This window comes from Drosophila obscura, unplaced genomic scaffold (assembly GCF_018151105.1).
Source record: "Drosophila obscura isolate BZ-5 IFL unplaced genomic scaffold, ASM1815110v1 contig_1, whole genome shotgun sequence".
NCBI classification, from domain to species: Eukaryota; Metazoa; Arthropoda; class Insecta; order Diptera; family Drosophilidae; genus Drosophila; species Drosophila obscura.
In genome coordinates this window covers 4,007,901-4,032,657 of record NW_024542679.1, presented here as the reverse complement: position 1 = coordinate 4,032,657, position 24,757 = coordinate 4,007,901, and the positions used below count along the sequence as shown (strand labels likewise).

The following is a 24,757-nucleotide window of genomic DNA, read 5'->3' as shown; positions in this document are numbered from 1 at the left end:
GGACAAGGTCATCCTCTGGCACTCGTGGAAGGGGAGGCGGTGCGCGTAGCAATTCCTCAAACTAAGTGACTCAGGCAGATGACCAAAAGGTAGAGCGCAGGCACAGGCGCAGGCACAGGCGACTCCTCTGTCCGAAACGAGTGCAAAAGTGAAAGATTGATGGCGAAATTACTTGAAATGTTTTTTGTGTGTGTGTGGATGCCGCAGGAGGAGGAGCGGCAGTGGAGCGGCATTGAACAGCGAACAGGAGAGGTTTGAAAGGTGTGCCATGGGGCCCAAAAGGGGGCGGCAGCTTGCGCATTGCTTTTAGTTTTGGGAATCTTTGGGGATGCATGAATAAATGTTAGTACAATTTTCCGAAAAAATATAAAACTCTCGTGTAAGCTTCTTTTCGAAAAATCTTCCCATAGACTTCTCTAGAACTTCGAATCCAATAGATTCTTCCCATGGGCTTTTCTTCATGGATATTCCGTGGCCGTATCATCTGTTGGATCGCCTCATCCATGACAGTGCAAACCCTAAAACGTAAACAAGGCAGCAGCAGGCAGCGTCTTAGACAAACGACGCGTCGTCTGGGTATGGGTATGGGTAGGGGTATGGGTTCGGGGGGCCCTGGTCGGTCTGTTGATCAATCTGCGACGCCTACCCAAAAAGCAAAGAGCGGCTTAGTGGTCTGCCAGCCTGAAAGATGTGCACCAGCCGCCATGCAACTGCAGCTCCTCCATCTCCTGCCCTGCCGCCAATCTCGTAGTCTTGTGGTCGCTTCTTCGTTGGCGACAGGCGACAAACCTGTCTGGTTAAAGAGGAGTTCTTTTGGATGCCAAGCTTGATGCTTGGCCACTTGCCTACTTTGTAGGCCGACTGTTTGGCTTTGGCTTTGGCTTTTGGTTTCGCGGCTTTGGCCATCAACTTGTCCGCTGTTCAAACGATGGCTGAGCTATGAAGATGGGGCCTTGACTCCGGGATGGGATTGAGGATGGGTCTCTGGTCTGGGTCTCTGGTCTGGTCTGGTCTTTGGTCTCTGGTCTCTGCCTTCAATCAGTAGAACGCAATTCTAGTTGACAACATGTCGCAAATGCGTGAGTTGGGGCGGTGCAGAGAGGGGGTGTGGAGTGGAGTTGTGGGCAATGTTACAACATGCTACACTCTTATGATTATATAGATTATATTGCCTGCCCATCCCATCCCATCCCCCAGTGCCACATGTGTATGCCACATACCTGGCGGGTCTGGCTGTGGCTGTGGCTGGCGTGATTGAAAGATTGAGTGCCAGGCACAATTAAAGTGCTCTATGGATGAGAAGAGATGATGTACGAGTGTATGTATGGCAATTGTCACAAGTCCTAATTCGGTTGAGGGTTTGTTAAACCAAATTCATTGGAACAGCAGGTGACACGAAGCAGGTGGCAGCAGGTGCCAGATAGAGCTCCCAGTCGATTGAGGAATAGTTAGGGAATATATTAAGGGCAGAGAGAGGGAGATATATTTAGATACTTTCACTGGAAGTAGCTCACCCATAAAGAACAATAATATTGTGGGAATTTGTAGTTTTAGTATCGGTATCGTTATCAATTTCTTATCGATTTTTATCAAATATTCATCGAGAATTTTAGTAGAATAGTTCCACAGGAAGTTTAATTGTTTTAATTGCTTATCGACTATTCATCGATCATTTATCAACTTACTACAGGTACTTGTAGCTGCATATCAGTTTGTATCGATATATCCAGTATCTTGAGCTATTTTTAGATTTTCTAACTGCGTCCTTAGTTTTCGAAGATTAGTTTTAGGATGTAGATTGGAATCCCCTTGCCCAGACACCCAGACTTTCCCTAAAAGTATCCCCAAGATGCCCGTCGAATACTTACAACTGCAATTTATCTCTCATTATCCATCCATCATGCCACAGGAAGAGCAGAACTCCAGTTTGCCGACTCATTCAATTTGTTTATGAATCGCAGTTGCTGAAGCAGCAAAAGAAAATTATTTTCATTATTTATATGTTGCTTATCGCCGTGATAAAACCGCTTCAACGGCATTTGCCAGGCCTGAAGCTGCGCAGCATTTTTCTTTGGCAGTGAAAAACAAATCATTAAATGCATCTTCTCTGCAGACTGAGAGAGAGGGGGCCATCTCCTATCAAACGCCTATTCAGTGGAGCACCTGTCTTCACCTGGCGGCCCAGAGGCGCCTTTGGAAATTGCGGAAATGCCACGGCTTCTGCCTCAGCAAATGGAACGGTCAGTGGTATGTGTTTGGGTTTGCGTTTGGGTTCGGTTTGGTTTGGGTATTGATGGTGCAGATTATTGACACAACAATAAAGATGCACAACAATCAAAATAATACAAGATTTACAGCACAACACAACAAAAACATCTGAAGATGGGCGATGGTAGATGGAAGATGCCACAAAAAAGTGCAATGAAAATGCACAATAAAATAAATAAGCGCATAAAAAGGTGAGCAGCGAAAATTTGCAGTAATTTGAGATTACGTTGGCATTATGGTCCGAACGGCAAAAGAGAGAAAGAGACAGGGCCCAAACCCCATACCCGAGACCCTCTGCGAGACTTGTAAAGCGGTTCCTCCCGTTCCCCCAACGCGTTGCGGCAACTTTTACTGCGGCGACAGCAGAAACTCAAAAGAGTCTGAAAGTCGAAGTCGAAGACGAAGTCCAGTGTCTGCCACAAAAGCCGCAGCTGTTAATGAATGGCAATGGCTTTGTTGGTAATGAAGTGTTGGCCATAATGCCACGATGACGACAACCGCCACCAGCAGCAACAGCAGCAGAAGTGGCCCACAAGACGACAAGGGACAATGCAGGAAAGTAGTCCGATGATGATGACGACGACGACGACATTGACACACAGGCGTGATAAGCCACCGATAAGGAAAGACCTCGCTTAGTCACGAGGTTTAGTTTTTGCTTTTAAAATTGGTTTAGCTTTGGTTCAGGGAAATCCTTTGGTTTCCTAATTCCCCCAAGCACCGAATTGGAACAGCAGGTGTTCCTGAAAACTAAGGAAAATACGCATGAAATTAGCTAGAAATTGGCGAAAGTCTTACACTTAATCTCTCCTCTGACTCTCTTCGTTATATTTCATTCCCTTTTTTCACCCATTTCCCTTTCAAATCAATATGCTGCTTCACCTGCATCATCCATTTATTTTCTTTTGCTGGACTTTTCACTGGAATGCTAAAAAGTAAACAAAAGAATATTCTCTCCTTCCCTTTCTTGCGCATTTCCCAATTAAAGAACACGCGCTTGAAAAGAGCAGCAGTGGTAGAACTGGTAGCTTAATTAGTTGAGCAAAGTATCCAGCATTTTTATTGCAAAAGCTACTGCCTGCCTCCATAAAGAATTTCAGCCCAACCATTTTGCCAATTTCCTTGGGGCATTACGCGTACAAAATGCGCCTAACGAATGCATCTTTTTCTACGTTAGTTCAGCGCATAAATTATATATTTCTTATACTAATGGAAAACTTTGATATGGATATAAAATATGACGTAAATTATTTTACTGCTCAGGCATAAAGCTCGACAGCAGTAGAGGACCAGCGAAAGAGCAGTGCGCAGTGCACACAGGAAAATCTTCCAGGAAATGTTCCATTGCAATGTTTTTGTTTGGGTTGTTAAAAATCGAAGGAGCTTGCCAAAGTAAGTCCGACATTCACAAATCAGGGAGTGAGCCAGAGAGGGTTAAGTGTGTGTGTGTGTGTGTGTGGCAAATGCCTGTGTTGTCCGTTGTCCATTGTCCATTGGCTTTTTGTAAATATTTGTCTTTGATTTAAGCGACACTCCTGCATCTGCATCTTGGCTTTTAGATTTTTGTTTTGTTTTGTTTTGTTTTGCCTGTTGTTTTTACCAATGCGTGTGCATGGTGTGGCATGCCCCCAAACTGCCAGACAGCCCCAGAGACACAAATCATGATTTGTAGTTGTAGTTGTTCCAACTCTTTTTTGTTTTGTTTTGTTTTTTTTTTTTTACAGCTGCGCCTTCAGCGGCAATGGAGGAGAGACGTCAACGACGTCAACAATGAAATTGTCAAGTGTTGACAAATAAATTTGAGGATTTTCGAGAAGATTTACTTATGCTAATGAAAGACACTTGTCACAGAGATCCACACATGCCTCATGTCTCATGTCCCGCTCCCACACTCTCCTCTCTTTTTTACTATCTCTCTCTTTCGTTGGCACTTTTGCGGTATATCGTCTTGAAGTGCGACGGGAGGCGGTAACGTTGACTCGCATAAATATGTTTGCTCTGGGAGTTTTAGAGTTTGACTTTGGCTGTTGGCTGTTGGCTCTGACTTTGGCTCTTGGCTCTTGGGCTTTTGGACAGTTTTGTACATGCAAAAAAAGTACCGTAACAAATTTGCAAAAGTAAAAGAATTTCGAGGAGCAGCAAGGCACTAAATTAGCTAAATGGGAAGAAAGAGAGAGAGAGAGAGAGAGGGAGATGTGTTCCCGGAATGGCTGTTCGTCACATTAATATTTATGAATGTTAATGCGGCTCAAAACAAGAGGAAAACTTTGGCCAAAAGGAGCGAGCTGCTTTTCATAGAGTTTACCATGCCCACCCGTCCCGCCCGCCCCCGACTCATTGAATGCTTCATGTGATTGAGGGTCATATATGAACATATGTATCTTATATGGTGGGGGGGAAAGACTCGCATCTAATTAGAGTCGTCCACCTGCTTCGAGTAGAGTATCCATGGGGATACCTTGAACAACATTTCACACGCTCATCAAAAACCATAAATCCCCTCTTGCCTCCCTCTCTCAAGCACTGTGTAGATGAAAAATCTCAATTGCCATCTACCTGTGAACTCTGGCCGATAAAAAACAATAAATTTCTCAAAATTGCATGCCCCAAACACACTCACCCAGAAAGGAATATAAATCTCAAAAATTCTCAAACGATCTGTGCCTATTTTTGGTTCGGGAAGCAGGCAGCATAATTGAGTAATTAACTCTGAAAATCACTCAGAAATGGAACCTGTTTTGCATTTCACTCAACGCGAAAAACTCACTCAAAATGCGAGCCACAAAGCAGGTTTCGGCTACAAAATGGAAATGAAACGAGCCGAAATGAGTGTTCTGTTTCCACATGGAAATGGAACAAACGTTGTCGCTGCTGTCTGCTGCTGCCTGCGTTCATGCTGACTGCGCTGTCGGCTGCGCTGTTATGCTGGCCACAGATTCAGATACGTTTCGTCGAGGTTCAAGATACTTTGAGTCCAAGTTGAGCGCTTTCGACGTTCGCAACGCATTTCCGCGCGACGACACGAACGTTGCTGAAATTTTCGCCTTTCGCAAAAAGTTTCGTCGAATTTTTCGTAAAAACAAAAAAGAATTTACGCTATTAAAAATTATAGAAAAATATTTTGTAAATTATATATTTATGGATCTGTGGCGCGTATCTTTTGAGATGTTTTATTTGTGCAACAACAAAAGTGCCTGCAACTGAAATACAAATACAAATGCAAATGAAATACAAATATTTATGCTCGTAAAACGCATCTAAAATTCTATCTATGTAGTGCCAAAAAGAAAAAGTTTTTCATACAACACAAGAGATGAATAAATATATAATCAAGTAATACAAATAAAATATTCAAAAATCGCTTGGTATTAAAATTGCATAACTAAATTAAAATTGAATACATTAACAAACAAACAAAAAATTAAAATATTATAAAATTTGTGTGTTCTCTGTCTGTCTGTCCGTTCTGCTGTCCATCCGTATCCATATCCGTATCTTTTTGCTGTGTTCTGTGGTTATTCTGTCGCGCTGTGACGCCTGCGCAGCAAGAGGCAGCCTGGAGTGAAATAATTCTAATTGGATACCAAACGGACACACAGGACAGGAAACGGAAGTTGGCTGCCATTTGCAGAACCACTTGGCAAGGTAAATGTTTGAGATACAGATACAATGGATAATTAGCCGGTTAAGCAGGAGATAATCTATCTTTTAGTAGCACAAAATATACAAAAGTATCGTGTGTCATAATACTGACAAAAGTATCTGTCAAATTGCTGACAAAATAATGTAAGTCATTCCCGCATGTCTTTGTATCTCTGAAAATGCTTTTGCTGTTTGTTTTTGCATCTGTTGTATCTTGTATCTCTTGGGCTCTTTTTATAGCCATGATTAAATTTGACAGTTGACAACATTTTCAGCCTTATCTGAGTGCCTCAAATCGCGCCATTTCGCTCCTCTTTCGCATGTGTCTCCTAGCCGGTTAATTGTGCCACAAATTTCGTATAAATTGACAATTCAACTGGCGTTTTACATGTTGGCCGTGCAGCCCCGTGTGTAAATTTAACAGACAGATTGGCATTGACCCAATGATGAGCGTGTGTGCGCGAGTGTAAGTCTGATGTTTGTTGGCCTAATGTTTTATTAACTAGAGCAAAAGCAGCAGCAACAGAATGACAAGAAACAAGCTACACATAAGGCTGACACAAAGGGCGTGACTTTAATGGGCCAAAATGTTTATTTTCTTTTGAGTATTTATTTATTTCCTTTTTTTTTTTGAAGGGCGGCCATGTATATTATCACAAATGAGCGTATAAACTTAACAGGTGATTAACAGTGACATTAAGGGCTCTTTGAATGATCCATTTGTGAGTGTAATCATGTAATCATTATCATTTTGGAGGTCTATTTAGCTAGAGATTGAGCTATTGTCCGTAAAAATATTTTTGAGGGTTACAGGCGAATTGTAAAAAAATCTACAGAATGTATAATCTAATAAACTTGAGATTAAGGCCTTTGTTGGGGCTTAAAGACTGTTGGGAAATTAAACTGTGGAATGATTAATCGTGTAATATTACCTGTAAATGTTTTCTTCAAGGAAAACCCAATTAAAAGTTGAGTAGAAAATAGTTTGTTAATTCTTTGATAAAAAAACGAATGTTAGTTTTCTGAATAGAACTAGTAGAACTAGAAATCCACTCAATTTCATCATATTTACGAACAAAATACACACAAGTTCGCTCAAAACATAAGTTTTCTCAATCTACACCTTCCTAACAATTTTCTACTTCTGTTTACTCCATAAATCAGCAATCTATCAACCCCAAATAAAGCCAAAGAAAACCTCGTAATTGTTAAACCAACAAACCAGCGTTTATCGTTTTTATAGAAAGAAAGAAAGAAAGAACAAGATGGAGAGAGACAGCCCTTCCCTTAACTGAAACGTGACCCCCAAAAAAAAGTGACAAAACTTTTTCTTGAGCAAACTTTTGCTTTTCCGCAAACAGAACACACACAAAAAAAAACCCTAACAAATTTTTCAGTCATGCAACATGCCACTCTATTTGCGAGAGTGTGTGCAACAAGCATAAATATAAAGAAAATAAATACTTAGAGTAAAAACCAAGCAGCAAGGTCAAGCGGTGCCCCGATAAGCAGCTGCTGCTGGCGCGGCCCTAACTCTGAAACTGTAACTGGCCCTAAGCCTGAAATCTCACGAACATTTAAGCGGTTTACGTGTCGCAAGAAATATTTAGAGATTTTGAAAGCATATTTGCAACACGTTCTAGCCAATCGTTTCAGCCAATCGAATATCTCTTTTTTGGGGCTGAAAAATCTTCATTCAAATGAGATTCTGCGCTGCTTTTTTTTTCGTTGATGTCTTTATCGTTTGGCGGCGTTTAATTTATGGGATATTCTTTATTAGAATTCTCACTGCTTGAGAGGCATACAAAATGTATCTTTTATGCTTCGCTTTGTATCTTTTGGTGCTCCTAATGTTTATTCAAAAAATGCGACATATTCCACATCGTTTCTTGATTGTCTTAAAAAGAAGCCTTGATTCTGTCTGTCTGTTCGCTTTTCTTGAACTCTTTCTTCTGTGTTCTCTTGTCTGACTCTTCTATCTGGCTCTACTGTCTGCCTCTACTGTCTGCCCCTTGTGTCTAGACAGAGAGACGCATCAGCGGAAGGAAGCCCAAGACCTGCACTTGAACTTGAGACTCAGACCCTTCTTTATATACAAACTCCTTCTCCATCGCCCTCTCTTTTTTCCTGTTCTCTAACTCTGGGATTCTGGGCTGTGTATGGTGTGTGTGTGTGGGTTCGCAACCCTTTTTGCATACCATATTTCTTACCCTCCATAACAGAATAAAAAATATACAACATGCCACAAGCCTCCATGAATGAAAATAAGCCCTGGACCTGCAACGAGGGTGATAAGCAGCAGCAGCAACAGCAGACGGACGACAACTGTTTGTGTATTTGTGTGTGGGAGGGGGTTCGGTTCTTGCTTCTCCCATGGCTAGACCGCACACCAGACAGCACCAAACCCCTGCCATGCCATGCTATGCAAGAGCCCACTCCTAAGCCCCTGCCATGCCTCAGACACCTTTTGTTTCCCCTAGATCTTGATGTCTGTGGCAAGAAGTGAGCCGCTTAGTGGCCATGCCTCCTGCAGTCCCACTGCTCTCCTCTTTCCCGCTGTCAACTATTGTCAAGGCTTTAATTAGAGATTTCCATTGCGATGATGCCACACGATTATGTTGATAGATTCCATGCTGACTTTGCTCATTTATATTATGATTTACAGGCATAAAGATACTCCCAATGGAAAGAGCCGCAGCCATAGATAGATAGAGAGAGAGAGAGATAGAAATGAGTCGGAGATGTAAGGCAATTGAACTTTGCCACTTAATTGAAACTTTCAGCACACTCCCACACACACACACACAGACAGACACACACGCCTACATCTGCTGCTGCCTTCTTGAAACGCATTTCCTGTAATTACTCTGCGTATACGTAATATGGCTGCTGTCAAAAAGTTAGTCACTTGAACTAACTTGTGGCTTAACCCTCAGACGAATGTTAATTACACATATTTATGGCCAAATTACATTATCATTGCGATACGATGGCCCCAAGGCCTTAAGTTTTGATATCATAATGATGAGAGACAGAAAACTTACCCAGGAAAATATGGAAAAGTTTAGCTCAAGACTTTGGCTTCCCATTGAATCAGTTTGGATACTCAAAATAAGCCACAGAATATTCATGTGTGTGTGTATCCGAAAGATGCCCATTATTCAATCCGATGTGTGGTGCTACTTGGTTCATTCAGATCTTATCAACAAATGCAAATTTTGCTAATTCTACGATCTAGAATTATCTATAAACATAAAATACATTGTATTCTCGATGTATGTATGAAATCCAAAAGATACAGCCAATGCCGCCCGATGCCTGAAACGACTTTGATATGGGGCCGGCCTGATGATGAGCTCTAATTTCGAAATTATACAAAATTGCTTTTGTGTGAACGAGACGCAGAACGCAGAGCTGCTCTGCAGCTGTAGAAGGAGTTGGAGTTTGTTCTGGAGTATCTTCCGTCTCTCCCTCTCAAGTGGATGTCAGTTTTGAAGCTCAGTTTCGGTTTCCAAAACTTGAAATTGTCTCTCACTCTGCTGTGGCTGTTCGTTTGTTGCTCCGCTTGTTGCTTTTGAGGCCCATAACAAGTTAATTTTGATGTAAATTTTCACAGACTCCACCAACAGCCAGAGATTCGATTCTGTGGCAGAACACAAAAAAGAGATACCGAACCGGTTAACATAATCACTTAATTTTCTGTGATTGTGTGTTGCTCCTCTGTCTCTGTCTTTCTGTATCTTTTGGTATGGCATTACGATGCTTTAGATGAAAAGAAGTGTCAATATTATTAAGTGATGATGTCCCCCCCGCCAGCTGCTTTACACAATTGATAGGCAGAGAGTCTCAGTCTCAGGCGTTTGATAAACGAGCCAATGCTGTAAATAAAAACCAACACCAGATAAAAGATACTCAAACAAAGCCCGAACTAAGCCTGAAACTCATCAATGGAGTTGATAAATTGTATCTATATTTATGATACTATGTGTGGCTGTTGTTGTTGCTGCTGCAAATAATTTACAATGTTTGCAGCTACACAAAAAACAAAAATACGGTGGCAAGGCCAAAAAGCGTGTAGAATGTATGTAGAATGATAGAAGCAAAGTAAAAAAATAAAACATAAACAAACACAAAAAAGAAGTAGCTACAAACAAGCGCAACAAATGCAAAAACTCAACGAAAAAACCTAAGCCAAAAAGAAAGGTTAGAATTTTGCTAGAACGAAGTTGATGTTACTCTAAGGGAACTCCATCGATCCAATGAAAGCCGTTCATGTATGCGCTCAGATCTAATATCCCCAAGAAACTTCTACAAAACACACATAAACATAGCTTTTTAAGAAATTTATTTGAATATCTATAATATAAAAATTAAATTTTTATTTAATGCTGGTTAGGAATCTGGACTTGCATATAGTCATATCTTATTTTTATTTATAGTTTTCTGCATTTACAAACATCTGTCTTTAAGCGTCATACCCTACCCCCTTCGTTAGGGTATAAAAAGTGACATCCAAACAAAGCGGCAAAATGAAAAGAAAAAAACAGAAGAGAAATAAAAAAATATTGAAACAAATGCTGAAATGCTGAATTATTAGCACACAAATCGCCGGCAGCAGAGGCAGCGGCAGAATCAGAAGCAGAGGTGGAGTCAGCAGAGCTAGAAGCAGTGGAAAAGGGAGAAGCAGAACTACTAGTGGGAGATTCGGAGACACATTCTGCTCTTGTGCTCTTGTGCTCTTGTGCTGTTGGCTCTGGGCTCCCAGTTTCTAGGGTCAGTGGCGGAGGGGGCTGGATAGGGCTGATTCTTTTTTGTTTTTAGTTTTATTTTCGTTGAGGCTGCTTATTCATGGCTATTCCGCACCCACTCTTCGCTGCCCCTCCACCGACAAGGCTCTCCGCCACTGCACCATAAAAACAAGAACAAATGCCAAGAGAAAGAAATCAGAAAAAACGAGCTGGCTAAAATAGCAACACGTGAAAACCGCAAGCGAAAAACCAACCTGCCACAGCAAAAACATAAAACAAAACAAAAGAAAAAGAATGAAAAAAAATATGAAAATCAACAAGAAGATGGAAACGGAAAAAAAGAAGGAAAACAAAAACAAAACAAATGAAGAAGAAAAAAAACAACGGGAGAAAAACCACACTTGGAATATGACGAAAATAAAAACTAAAGCACACACAAAATACAACAAAATTGCATGAACAAATGTGCGCCAAATGCTGCAGCAATGAGAGGAAAAGAGATGCGAGGGAGGGTGTTGCAATGAGAATTACCCTCGCTTACCCGTCCGTATTCTCCCTCTTCTCTAGTCTATGTACCCCTTAGTGCGTGTATCTATGTATAACTTTGCATTTATGACGAGATTTGATGCTAGCAGGCATCATCATCATGCAGCAATGCAATGCAAGGCAATGGATGCGCTTGAGGTAATGCCAACAAACAGGCGAAAGAGCGAGCGCTAAAACCAAACTAACTATAAATAAAACAAAAAGCCAACAATAGCAGCAGCAAGAAAAAAACAAAACAAAAAAAACATTAAACCACACGATGGGTGGAAAAAACTTTAAACCACAGTTGATGGGAGGAAGTAACATCCACACACAGATACAAGATACATATAACCAACAAACATTGCAGCAGCAGCAGAAGCAGCAGCAGCTGAGCAAGCGAACGCATCCACAAAATACAGAAAAACAAAGTAAAATAATAATACAAATAACTATAGATGCATAGATACGAAGGATAGTTAGATGAAGGAAGGATGTGCTGCCATTGAGGCCTCTCTCCATGTCCCTCTCTATCTTTTTTGTTCACTCGCCTTCCTCCCTACATTCTCATCATCATCATCTTTATCATCATCCTCGTAGTCTTCGACGCTGTCGTCGTCGTCGTCTGCGTTGTTGTCGTTGGGCGATCGCATAGCCGTTGCCATAATTGTTTAAGCGGCCCAAAAGCATCGTCCCCGCCCTAGCCTTGGCCCACCTGAGAGGCAATGCTATCGGCAGCAACGATGGCTGGCAACCGCTAAAATGGCACTGTGGTACTTGTATCTAAGAAAAATGAGACACTAAAGGAAACTTCTGTTCCTAAAAAGCGAAGAACGCTCAGGTTTTCAGACCAGGTGTGGAAATTCTCTTTGTTTAATCTGAATTTCTTAACAGAAATTGAATTTTTGTAGCTTTTATTCTTACAGAGCGATATTTGCAGTCAAAAACATTTCCTAGATGCCAAAAAATTTCCTTTGATTCTATTTTCCTTTCCATTTTCACCTTTTGCATCCCACTGTGGGCTGCCTATTGGCTTGGCTGCTCTTTTGTGTGCAATCATGTGCAGGCAGCAGGGCAATAAGCGCTGGAGCCGCTGCCGCAGCCGCCGACGATATAGCCGTGGTGCTGTGGAGCAAGTTACTCCCTTTATGCATGGAGCCTGCATGCAGCCTGTCTTTGGCTTTAGCTCTGGGCCTCTGTCTCAGCTCTTCGTGGCTAAAACCTGATTATGAGTGGCCCCAACTGTTTTGTTGGCTTACATGTTGTGTATTCTAACACGCTGCGGACGTCCTCATCATCATCGTCAGCGTAGTCTTCGGATGGGATGGGGATCTCGGGATCTGCTGGGCAAACAAAATGCGTCTTTAATGCAAACATGCAGCAGCAGGCAACAGCAGCTTCCTTTGAAGTTGCACGTTGCAAGGAGGAGAAAGAGAGAGAGAGAGACAGAGACAGAGAGTGTAAGAGGAAGCAGCACTGAAACTGGCGGACTGGCGAACTGGTGGAGGCCTGTTGCATGTGCGTACAAAACTTTAAACAGGAATTTTAACAACTTGCTTTTGTACTTGTGGCTGCCTTGTACTGGCTGTTGCAACAACATTGCAACAGTGCAACACAGCCAACAACAGACAACAGACTACGGGCAACATTGCAACAACTGATTTATAAAGAAAATTTCCAATGCGTTGCATAGTGCTCCCCCCCCCCCCCAACAAAAAGGAAGTGCATGCCAATGGATGCAGGAGGCAGGGGGTACTGTTTGCTGCATGCCAAACAACGTGCCACAACAGAGTCCAGCCAATTAGAAGATTTTCATATTTCTAAGGCCACATTTCAATTAAGTGGCAAGACACAACAACAACAACAACAACAAAACAACAGCAAAAACGGTGTGAAAAGGTCGAAAGTTGAAAGCGAAAGCAAATGCTTAAACATCTTTATGGATTCCAAAAATCATCAATCATTTTTAAGCGATCTGCGATGCATTTCAATTAGCCACCGATTGGGGCAGCAAACGGCAGCTTCAAAGGCACGTCTCCCAAACCAAAACAGCGCCAGCCAGCAGCTGACTCTACCAGAGAGACGAAGAGTCACCAGCAGTCGCAGCCACAAGTTGCGTTATCGCGATAATTAACAAAAAAAAAAAAAAGTTTAATAGTCGCAGCGGCCCACCCCAGGGGTCGAGCCACAGCTGCTGCTGCTTCGACTGCCACTCGGCCACTTCTGTCTCAACGTTGGAGCATAATTTTCAGAGCGAAAAACTTTATCTGTTTTCATTAAGTATTCGCCACAAAAACATTTTTAATTATGGCAGACGCACACGCAACACCGGCCATCACTGGCAACACCAGCAACACTGGCAACAGCAAAAGCGAGAGTCCAATGTTGCCCCAAAAAACAAGGTCAGGGCTATTAAAACTGCATTACAAGCCGCGACAACATCATAATCATAATCATCATTATCATCATCGATAGATGTTGCACTGCACTGTTGCAGTGTTTGCCTGGGTTTGCAGCTCTCTGTTGCATTGTTTGACAGCTGTGCCACATTGCCACAATCCAAAGATCGCTTCAGATGGGAAGCTTCTGTCAGGCAGGCGGCTTCATCCAACAAACGAAAAGTCTTGACGGCTGTTACACATTTCTCATAATTGTTGGAAGCCCCTTCAGAGTGGATATGCCACATCTTCATCTTTTGGCTACTGCCTCAAGTGATGACACATCATCCATCCCAAAGAGACAACAGACGTTTGAGCCAAATGCGAATGCGAATGCCACATTGGGGATTGAAGTGCTGCAGTCTGTGCGCGCGCTCGGTCCTCTCACTTTTATAATGAAAATGTTTCTGAGCTACAGCAAGAACTGGTGGGGGGATAGAGTGCAGCAAAGCCAAGTGTTGCATACCAAGAAATGTAGCATATACTTTCTTAGAAGCAGAAACCTCTTGGCAGTGGTTTAGTCTTAAGGGTTTTGGCTTGGTTTCTGATTGATAGATGTTCTAGAGAGAGGCAGCACAAGATGGCAGAAGAATAGAATATAATTCTAATTGAAATACAATCGATGGAAATATTTTTTTTATATTTCCAAGACAGTTTCTAGACCTAAACTTTCATTGCATTTATTCTGTAATATAATCAGCCATATCCAATAGTTGTCCTTGGCATCAGGTTACAACATCACGCAGCTATTGTTTACACTGTGTGCCACAAACAATCTCACGCCCCAACAGCCCACACACCATACCACATACCACATGCCACGCCACACCGCACAACACAACACACAGACTGCCATCGTCTCTCGTACAACCATTTAGCAACAATAAGCTATAAAATAAAGGTAAACCCAATAAATGACATCAGTTTTATTAAAAATAAATCCGAAAAACGAAACGCCAAACCAACCGCTTGACAGGCAGCCGACAACAGCAGCAGCAGGCAGCAGCAGCAGACAGCAGCGATGGCTAAAAGCCAATCAACGGCATGGCATGGCATGGAGTGGAGTTCGTGGCCAGACCAGTGGCGCGGAGTCCATGGGCCCGAGACACCTGTGCGCGCTGAACTGCGCTCCAATCTCTGCGACGAGAGCGAAACGTGTTCGCACGCTGCTGGGAAGTACAAACCGTCAATAGCGTTGAGTCGATGGTCGGTCGGTGGTCGGCGTGACGCCAACAATAGGCAGAGAGACAACTAGCAACAGCCTGACCTTTTCTGCGATGCGAGGAAACTTTGTTGCAAAGGCAGTGCGCGAACACACCCACTCCCAGGAGACGAGACGAGACGCCAATGCCCCATTCGTCATGCCCTCCACAAACCCACCCCCCCGCCATCCCAAAAAGGAAGGGCGACTGTTCATCAAATTCTCGCATGTTGCACTGTCAAACTGCGGCACACAGATGCAACTGCAACACACACGCATCAGACGTCTCTTCTTCGTTGGGGCAATGCCATCTGCAGCTGCTGCCGCTGCTGCTGCTGCTGCAATTCCTTTGAAAAAATTCCACCAGTTGCAGTTGCAGTTGCGGGCACTGCACGGAAAAGCATTGCTCCAAAGATGCTGCAGAAATTTCATATCTAATATGAAAGTAGATGCCTTTTCTCTGAGTGTATCTTTTGTTTGCTTTTTGCGCGCCAACCCATAATGTTTTTATGATGACCCACGGGCTCAACATTCTCTCCAAGAAACATCTCTTTCCCCACCTCTGCTCTCCCCCCTTGCTGCAGTGTCGCTCCCTTTCCTTAATCCAAAGAGTTGTCTTTATTTTTGCAACTGCCACTGCAATTAGCTGCAGTGCTGCATGCCACACACACGCACACACACACCCAGGCTGGAGGAATTATGGGGCAGACTCCAGTGGCAGACTAGTTGGCATTACGCTTCTGCCAGGCGTAAACATTAAATTTCACATGAAATAACCAATGAAATTTGAGCATCGATTGTGGGTCAAAAGATTGTGGACCCATTGACAACAGAGCCCCCAAACAGCTGGGCTGGGGCTCACCCGAAAGCGGCCCACGAGTCAGGCAGGCAGCTGCTTCTGGAAGACTGAAAGACTGGCCTGCAATCCATTTCAATTGCCGCTTGGCGTTTAAGATTACGCAACCGATTAGCCAGGCAGCTGGAAAATGCGGCCCGGCCCCAAAGAGCAAGAGCAAAAGATGGGGCAGCAGCAGCAGCACGCTTATCCCCGGCAATCCCCATTCCTTTCAGCAGTAAACTTGTTTATTAGATGGCCAGCAGTTAGGTGTGTGTGTGTGTGTGTGATCCCCTGCCACGCCTCTGGCACGTGCCGCCACATAACTCACGTAGAAATGCATCGGCGACTTTTGGGAATTGAAGAATTCGCATCCAACACGCGTCCATGGCCTCCATCTATGAGATACTATAATTAAAAATCAATGTTAAAATGTTCTACGAGTACAAAAATGTCATTGCCAAAAGCAAAAAACTTGAAGTTCTATGCAGAAATCTTTATTTGAGAGTCAGCAAGAAAATTACTCGTTGACTTGGGTAAAACTTTTCATTTATTAATCAGAGAAAATGAAGCAACAAGAGAGAGCGGGGGCGAAGAGAATGCAGTTAAAAGGGGGGTTCTAGGAAGAGAGTGAACGGTTGTGTGAGGGGTAGCAGGGTGTCTGTAGAAAGGGTAGTGGAGGGGTGTCCGAAGCGGTGCAATCAACTCGGAGACACAGACACAGTGCAAACAAAATGCAAAATGCTAAAAATGAAGCTAAAACTGCATAGCAACAAGATTCAAGCAAGAGCAACGACCACGAGATACTCTGTAGAGTGCTTGAGAAAATTATATATAGAGAGAGATGTATACTCCAAATTATAAAACATATGTACATGTATCATAAGTGGAAGATCTATATTTTGTGCAAAACTTTCTTAACTTCACTTTGACAAACGAACTGCAATACTTATATACCCCGGTCCTCCATTGGCATTACAGCGTATGCACAACAACTCAAACAAACATCCTCTCATTGCAGTTTGCAGTCAAAGTTGACTCTTTTACGCATTTTTAAGCGCTCTCCTCGCCTGGGCATCGCCCCCACACCAGTAATGCACACACACACACACACTCCTGCTGTCTGTCTGTCCTCTGTCCTCTGTGTGTGTGTTGTACGAGTATAGTGTGGGAAAAGTAGGCGTGGCCATTGGGCATTAAACGGTATATTTTCAACTTTAGCTCAAGCTTTTGCTTGCTTTTGCTTTTGTTGTTGCTTCGGCAATGGACTACTACGGGGATCGGCTGCAGCCATCCGGGTGGTGGTGGGGTGCGGGTTTGGTTCGTTGATTTCATTTGGTTTTACTTCTCTGCTTTTTCTCTTTTCTTTTTTTTTTGTTGTTGTGTTGTTTGCAATTAATTGAGGAACGACGACTAAAAATAAGAGATTGTGAGAACAAGAGAGGTGTGGATGGGATGGGGGGTTGCGGGGAGAGACACAAAACAAACAGAGACGTCATGTGAACTGTCTGGCGAGGGACACACACACATACACACACACACAGAACACACACTCTTTTTGTATGCAGCATATCCTGTGAGAGCGGGCAAGCAGCTTGTCCATTAATGGGACTCCTCCTCCGACTGCCCTAATCAACTCAACTTAGTTCCGACAGAGGGATATACAGACAGTCATGTAGCTCACCCCCCATGCCCCCCATCTGCCAGCAACTTCATCATTAGGCTGCTGCCGCCGCTGGCAAATTGATTCATTAGTCAAAGTGACTTTTATTTCAAGTAAAAAGACAGATAGAGAGAGAGAGAGAGAGCGAGACCCTCTATCCGTGCATTCCTTTTGCTTTGCATGCACTCCACTTTCAAGCATTCATTTATTTATCAAAATTGCATTTGATTTCTCAATTAAATATTCTATTTATTGCTTATTAAAACCACTTTGCAACTAACTCTGTGACTCTGTGACTCTATGACTCTTTGGCGCCCATAAAACGCTAACACAAAATGCTAAAACACGCCCCAGTCTTTAAGCCACAACCGCGCCAGCCAACCGGTTTGTGGCCAATGGCTCTAGGGAGGGGACTGTGACTGTGACTGGACCTGACTGGGCCTGGGCCTGGGACTGCTGGTCTCCAACTGTTATCAATAAATGAGCCGCCGCTTGCCGTTTTTGATTGTGTCACATTTTGTGTGTGTTTATGGGCAACAGAATCTATTTTTATTACCAAATTAATGTGGTATTAGATCGCTGGCAAATCAACAGGCGGTCTCCTCCGGTCTGGCCAAAAACATGTTATCCCTTTAACGGCCACAAGCTCAGCGGCTTGGCGCTCCGCTCGGCACTCTTGTGTCTCCCACGCATTGCTCAATCATTGGCCCATTGGCTCAACCATTGGTTTCGTTTTAGTCCGAATATCCATGGGAATAACGGCCTACGCAATGGCCAACAGAGAAAGAGATACATATACACATACAATGCCATTTTTGGGTAGAGAGTTGCGTGTAATGAAGTGATGAAGAGATTTCCCATTTTTCTATGGTCGAAGAAGTTAATTAGAGAGCGACAAAAAAGAGTCACTAAATGAAAAGTTTCACTGGGGAACATCACATCAGATATGCATAGAGGACTCCATTTAAAGAGCTACTGTTTTGGCCTTTGGGCTTATAGAAACATTCAAAGATCTATAAACATTCCAATGAGAGAGGAGAATCCCATCCCCATCCAGTTGGCTGCTATCCATACTTTTACTTTCCATTCGAGGAGCAACAGCAGCAGCAGGGCAGCAGCAGTATGCCAAAAAGTCATTTCAGAGATCAGCAACTGTACAATATCTGCTATATGTAATCTATATATAGTGACAGCCACAGGGGAGTGTCACCTTTTGCGGTCTTGATCGTATCCTCTACCCCCTCCCCACACCTCTGCACTCCTCTTCTCTTCTGCGGCGTTCAGCGTCCGCTGTCAGGCGTAATTTTATACGATCAGCTTTCGATTTGCCTGAAGCCTGAGGTTAAAAATTAACATGACCAAAAGCCGGCGATAAGTTGAGATTGGGGATTGGGCTTCGAGGCTTTTGGCTGTTGGCTCTTGGCTTTGGGGCAGCAGCAGCAGCAGCTCGCTCCCCAACTCGAATGTAATTTTGTGGCTAAAAAGAAGCGGAAAAAAACACAGACAGAGGAGAGTTGCTCAGGGGGTGTTTGGCCTTTTGGGTTGAGGTGCTGCAATTGATACTATGGCCAAAGGGACGAGCGACTGAAGCGGATTCGTATTCGATTGTCAAAGCCAATTGTGTGGCGTGGAGGGTATTGGCCATGTAACATGGCTTTAGCTTTAGCTTTTTCTTTGGGTATGAGTGTATGGGTGTGCGTGTGCGTGGAGTATCTGTGTGTGGCAGTTGCCTTGCGGTTGTCAGGCATATCCTCTTCTGCCCCCCCTCTCCTTTTGCCAGTCCACTTGGTGCACCTCTTCGTATCCTCTTTGAGTCCCGCGCTGCCTGCTGCGACGAGCTGTCTTCTCTCCACTCTCCACCTCTGCCCCTCCCTCTTCTGGCTTTCGCTTTATGCGATATGAATTACACAAGTTTCCTGGCACTTTTGTGTGCGAGCGTTTTATGGCCGTTTTCCTCTTTATTATGGCTGCAGCTGTGTGTGAGAGATCTCTGTGCGTCAGTGCCGCCTGTATGTGTGTGTCTGTGTGTGTGTGTGTGCTGCCTTATAATATAATAATTAAATGAATTGCCAAAGTGTGTCCGCAACAGACGTGCGTCGTTCGTCAGGGTCCCGGTCCAACCCGCCTGTAGCAGCCCCCGAGGAATGCAAATTTTAGGGATGGAAGATGATTTTTTTTTTTGCAATTGGGAGACGGAAATTAATATATCTGTTTTAAACGTTTAAAAGGAGACATTTTAAAGGAAGATTTCAAAGAGTTTTTCAATCAATATTCACCTATTTTTAGCTTTTTTTTCCCATTGAAGCAGTCCTAAGATGTGCTAAGCGAATATAAAGGGTATTAAAGTTGTCAGAGTCTGCCTAGAAAATGCATAGCAATAAGGAAATGAATATAAAAAAATTGAATCCACGCAGTGAAGTAAAAACCCGTTAGTTATTTCTAAGGCGGAAGGGTTTCGTATTTACTAATAACCATTGCCCGAGAGGGAGACTCGCACAGTGGGAACCTTTCTTACAAAAGCGTCTAGAAATCAATTTCGTGATAGTCAAAAACCAAGAGAGAGAAACGAGAAAGAAGCTCCCATTGTGGATCGTCTCAGCCCAGTGTCGCGCATAGCTTTTGTTGCTGGGAGAGCAAGTGAAATTAAGCATAGCAGGAATTAGAGAAAGGTAGAGAGTGAGAGAGCAAGATCAGCGCGGGGGGAAATAACAAAAAACGCTCGAGGCAGAACATTTCCACTGCCAATAACAAAACTCACGCTCAGCGCACGTGTCACGTTCTCCTCTCTATCGCTCGTCCGTTAGTCCATGAGCAGTGTGAATATTATTTTCGTTGAACTTTTGGAAAGAGCCAGCCAGCAGGACACCAAGCCAGGCCGAAGTTCCTTTCTGTGGCTGGCTGTCGAAAAAGGGTTTATATATTATTTCACTCCTGCCTTTATTTGTTTTTTTTTCTCTTGTTTTTTTTTTCTTTCTGTTTTTTTGCACTCGAGGTGTCAATTTCAACGCCCTTCTTTTGTTTGCCAGGGAAACGAATATACAAACGAGTATAAGTATTCATGCGAGTATATGGATATTATATACATAATTATGTATGTACATATGTATTCATGTATGGAGTATGGTTATTACCCTTGTTTTTAATTTCTGCCAAATTATGCAAAATGTTTTCGCTTGCCCTACCATCATCATCATCATCATCATCATCAAGGGGTTAACAAATGAACTTCTCCCCCTCGCTCGTACACTGTAAGAAATTATATGCTTCACATACCAGATCTATAAATAAAGGCTGCCACACCCACACACACGCATTGAGGAGGCAGAGAGTAAAACGCCCACAAAATGTTGAGCAAATTTCTGATATTAAAAGATTGTCGTATACCAACCATATTCTATGGATTTTATAGTGTGTATCGTGTAGGGCAGTGTAATCTTTATAGCAGGGGGGCTGTTTTGTGGGGCGTTGCAATATCAGCACCTCATCCTTCCACATGTGTCGCACGTCTCGCGTCTACTCCTTTTGCATACAATTTTATTTGGCTTTTCCCCCCAAGTATTTTATTTTTGCTTCGTTTTTTTTTTTTTTTGGGTGTGGACTTGGGAGTGGGCCGGTTTGAGGCTGGTGGAGGCGTGGCCTGTTGCATTTGCATCATGTGTTCCATTCCATGCAACTGACAACTCAATAAAATGTCGCTATTTTAATTTTTCGCCTTGATGTCGTCACACGGATGTGACATGAAGCTGCTCCCGCTCCCAGCTCCCAGCTCGCAGCTCCTGCCCCACACTGCTGCCTCCAATGCTGATTCAGTTGCAGCTGCAGCAGATGATGATGATGATGTGTATATTGCCGTCAAGCATTTATATCTTTTATGGCTTTGATACCAAGAAAATGCAACAGAGTTGAAAGGGAGATTGGGGCAAGACTTGAAGTCTTTCCATTGAAGGGAAGTCTGCTGAAGGTATGGAAAGAGGGGCAGGGGCTAAAAACCCCAAGCTAAAGTTGGCCAAAAGTTAGGGAAACTTGTGTTTAAGTTTATTTTTTTGGGATGCTAAGTGAATTTGATAAACCTTAAAACTTTAAGGGATAACATTGAACAATTTGTACTACGAATTTACATTACAACTGTGTGTAACTACGAATAAATGTGCAAAAGCTCAGCTTGAAGAATAATTATCCTACAAAAACTGTATAAAAATACTTTTAAGGAATAATTCTGAGGAATTTAAGCAATCAGCTTCATTTAATAGAAAATCCCCACAAAGATCAATCCAGGAAACACTCCAGAGGGAACGTTTTCCTAGCAAACCGCATATCACGAATGTATCTTAATCTGATCACTACACATAGCCTTACATGCCAATTTATCTATTAAATAAGATCTAACATAAATCTGCTATAAATCCAACACGACATGAAACTAATATTAAATGCATTTGCTGCTGCATTTCTCAGCATTTGCCCTGAGATCAGGCGTACATACATATAATCAGATTGCAACTATTCTTCAGACTACAGACTAATGCATTCTTATTAAATTCGCCGCTTAAGTTTCGCATTAATTTTAATTACACCACATATACAGTATACAGAATACATATAATCGCCGAAGGAGGGGCAACAACTATTGTTGCTGCCTCATCAATTGTGAGTCGCCAGCGGAAACGGCCACGGCAACAGCAACAACATAACCCTCCCCATCCACGAGAGGAACGTGCAACGTGAAGTGGAACTTGAATCGAAGCAAGTGAAGCATTTCGTTCGTGGGCTTAATGCTGTGGGGCTTTGGTTTTGGCAATTGAGCGCGAATTTCGTTGCTCATTCACTTGACTCTTTTTTGTTGTTGTTGTTGTTTTTTTCGTTGCATTTCCTTTGGCCTGCTTTGGTTGGGCCAAGCTCTGGCTCTGTGTTTTACTCAATATTAATGAAGTCATTAAGACGACATCTTCGTTCGAGATCGCGGCGCGTAATGCGAGCGAATTATTAACAACGTTCCCGCCGCACGAAAACAAGGCCTCAACCTCCAGCTACAGCTACAGCTACATCTTCAGTCTCAGCCTCAGTTGCTGCTTGAGATACAACTCCATCTTCAGTCCCTGCCCCAGCTCCAGCTCCAAACTTCCAGATCAAGTGGCGTGTCCCGTGTAGTTGTCCCGCCGCCAACGGCATCAATAAACAACAACAACAACAGCAGCGGCGCGGCGGTAAAAATTAATACACGAGCAGCAGTACGTACTCCTCGAAAAGAGTAAAGGAATATACTCGTACAAGGGGCCTTTCATAAATTTGCATGTCGCTGTCACACAGCCCCTGGGGGTGGGGGGTGTACGTAGGGGGCAGGTTATGAGGGGGCGTGACAACAAGTCAATTCGGGCTCTCAGTTGTAGGCCCCGAAAAATGTAGCACAGAAATCTTTTTTCGGCAAACTCTGAAAATATCTTTAACTGGAAAGACAAGACACAGCAGGCAGGGGAGAATAAACGAAGTGTGGCATACTCTACAAGGGATCAATGTGAATGTGTCTCTTGTGAACTTGGGAAAAAAATAAAATACAATTTCGATAATTTTTTAAATATTAAATTGCTTAAAAATTAAAACAAATTAAAAATTATTTAAACCACATATGGAAATAATTATCAAATAAAGATCATATTTCCTTATATAGCTTCAAAGACAAGTCTTGAAAATGATCTCTACAAAGTAAAATAAACCTTGATAGAAATATGTATATTTTCCCTTAATATTAAAATTATATTTTAAAGCTAAGATCTTTTAGAATTACTTTACAAACTCCTATCAAAAATGCATCGCATCCTTCACCCTTCACTGAGATAAAAAAGGGTATTCCCTACATTAAAAGTAAACACCGAAAATATGAAAAAAAAAAAAAAAATAAATAATATTGGTGTATAAAAGGAACTGCTAAAACAGCGCAAAAAAATTGTTGAACGCATTAGAAGATTGATGCTGGCGGCTGTTTGCACAGACGATGAGAAGAGGAGTGGTGGACGGGGGTCTCTCCCCTCGGACCTGCACGTGGACCTCCTGGTCCTTCCCTTTCCCCATTCCATAAAAGTGATTGCAATTCCTTCGGTGTTTTTTCCCTCTTTTTTTTTTTTTAGCATGTTTTGTGTTTACTTTTGTGCAAGAGAGCAGATTTACTCATTTTTTTAATCTTTTTTTTTTTGGAGGGTGTCGTGTCTGGAAAAAAAACCTACGAAAAATCAAGGAGGAAGAAAAGAAACAGAATGCAAAGACGTATTCAAAATGTTTTAAGGAGATTTTTGTTGATTTTGGTAGGTAAGAAAAAAAAACACAAACTGGGTTAATAAGATCGCTGGGGGAGCCGACGCCTCTATCGTATCTGTCTGTTTTTTGTTGTTGTTGTTTTTTTTTTAAGCAACGTTTAATAAATAGCTGCTTTTAGTCCGCAGCAAAAGCGCCTCATTTATTATGCATCAAAGATAAACCTTAACTGAGATTAATGTCTCACTTCAGATGCAAAGACAGAGGCGATAGATAGATAGATAGATGCATAGAGTCCCATGGGGCTTCTGTTTGGAGACCCAATCATCACACTAGCATGAGCGTGGAGAAGGAGAGAAGTTGTAGGAAAGGGTAATGGCATATCGAGAGTCATGCACAAAGAGATTATGCATCCAAAATGCATGGCAATTATGTCTCTTATTATCCAGGGTATCGGTGTATCAGACAAAATCCAATTACCACAAGTTGTTCTTCGGTTATTGGGTGGGAGGGGAGGTATGGGGGTGCCGGGGATTGCCTTTCAGTGCAGCTGCAACAAAAAAGAAAAAGGCTTTTGCAACACGCAAAGCCCAGCCACTGTCTGTTGATGTTGTGTTAACCTTGGCTGTGTTTTTTGCTCTCTCTCTCTCACTTTTTATTAATTCTTGCTAATTTGAATTAATTTTGTTGTCAACACGTAGTCATATAAGGATGTGAACAGTTAACCAGTTAGCAGGCAATCTTGCAGGGTAATTGAGAGGATCCCCAAAGAGGAAGTGTCTTTTAATGGTCTATAGAAGGCACTGCTGCTCCTGCTACTGCTGGAAGGTACATAATCATGGGAAAGCCACAGCATGGGAGTGCTTTTGAGAATGGTTTTTGAGGGGATAATGAAACAGGTGCACAAATAAATGGGGGATAATCTCTAAAAGGTGGATTACCTTGAACAAAGTGAACTTTCAATGACTTTACATAAATTTGTAAGGCGCTTTTGGCAATCATTTGAGCATACAATTTTTGCCTTTTATTTCCATTTTAGTAAACAAATTTCCCTGGTTTCAAATTAGCTGCTTTCAATCATTCTCATCATCTGAATCACTATTTTTGTTCCAACCAAACGAAAATCGAACCCCCATTAAGCTGTCGCCAATCCATAGATCTGATCCATCCGCAAATGCCAAAACTATTAAC

At 42.6% G+C, this 24,757-nt stretch overlaps 1 protein-coding gene across 2 annotated transcripts in view; it reads left to right on the top strand.

The window, feature by feature from the left end:
• LOC111071597 overlaps positions 1-24,757 on the top strand; it is a 66,008-nt gene that overhangs the window by 5,094 nt on the left and 36,157 nt on the right. Inside the window, exon 1 of one of the 2 annotated variants that reach the window (XM_041595055.1) lies at positions 5,470-5,913. The exons of the other annotated variant lie outside the window; for it this stretch is intronic. The gene's annotated coding sequence lies outside the window, so the exon portion shown is untranslated. Of the gene's footprint in view, positions 1-5,469; positions 5,914-24,757 lie in introns of those variants that run through there. 2 annotated transcript variants of the gene reach the window in all.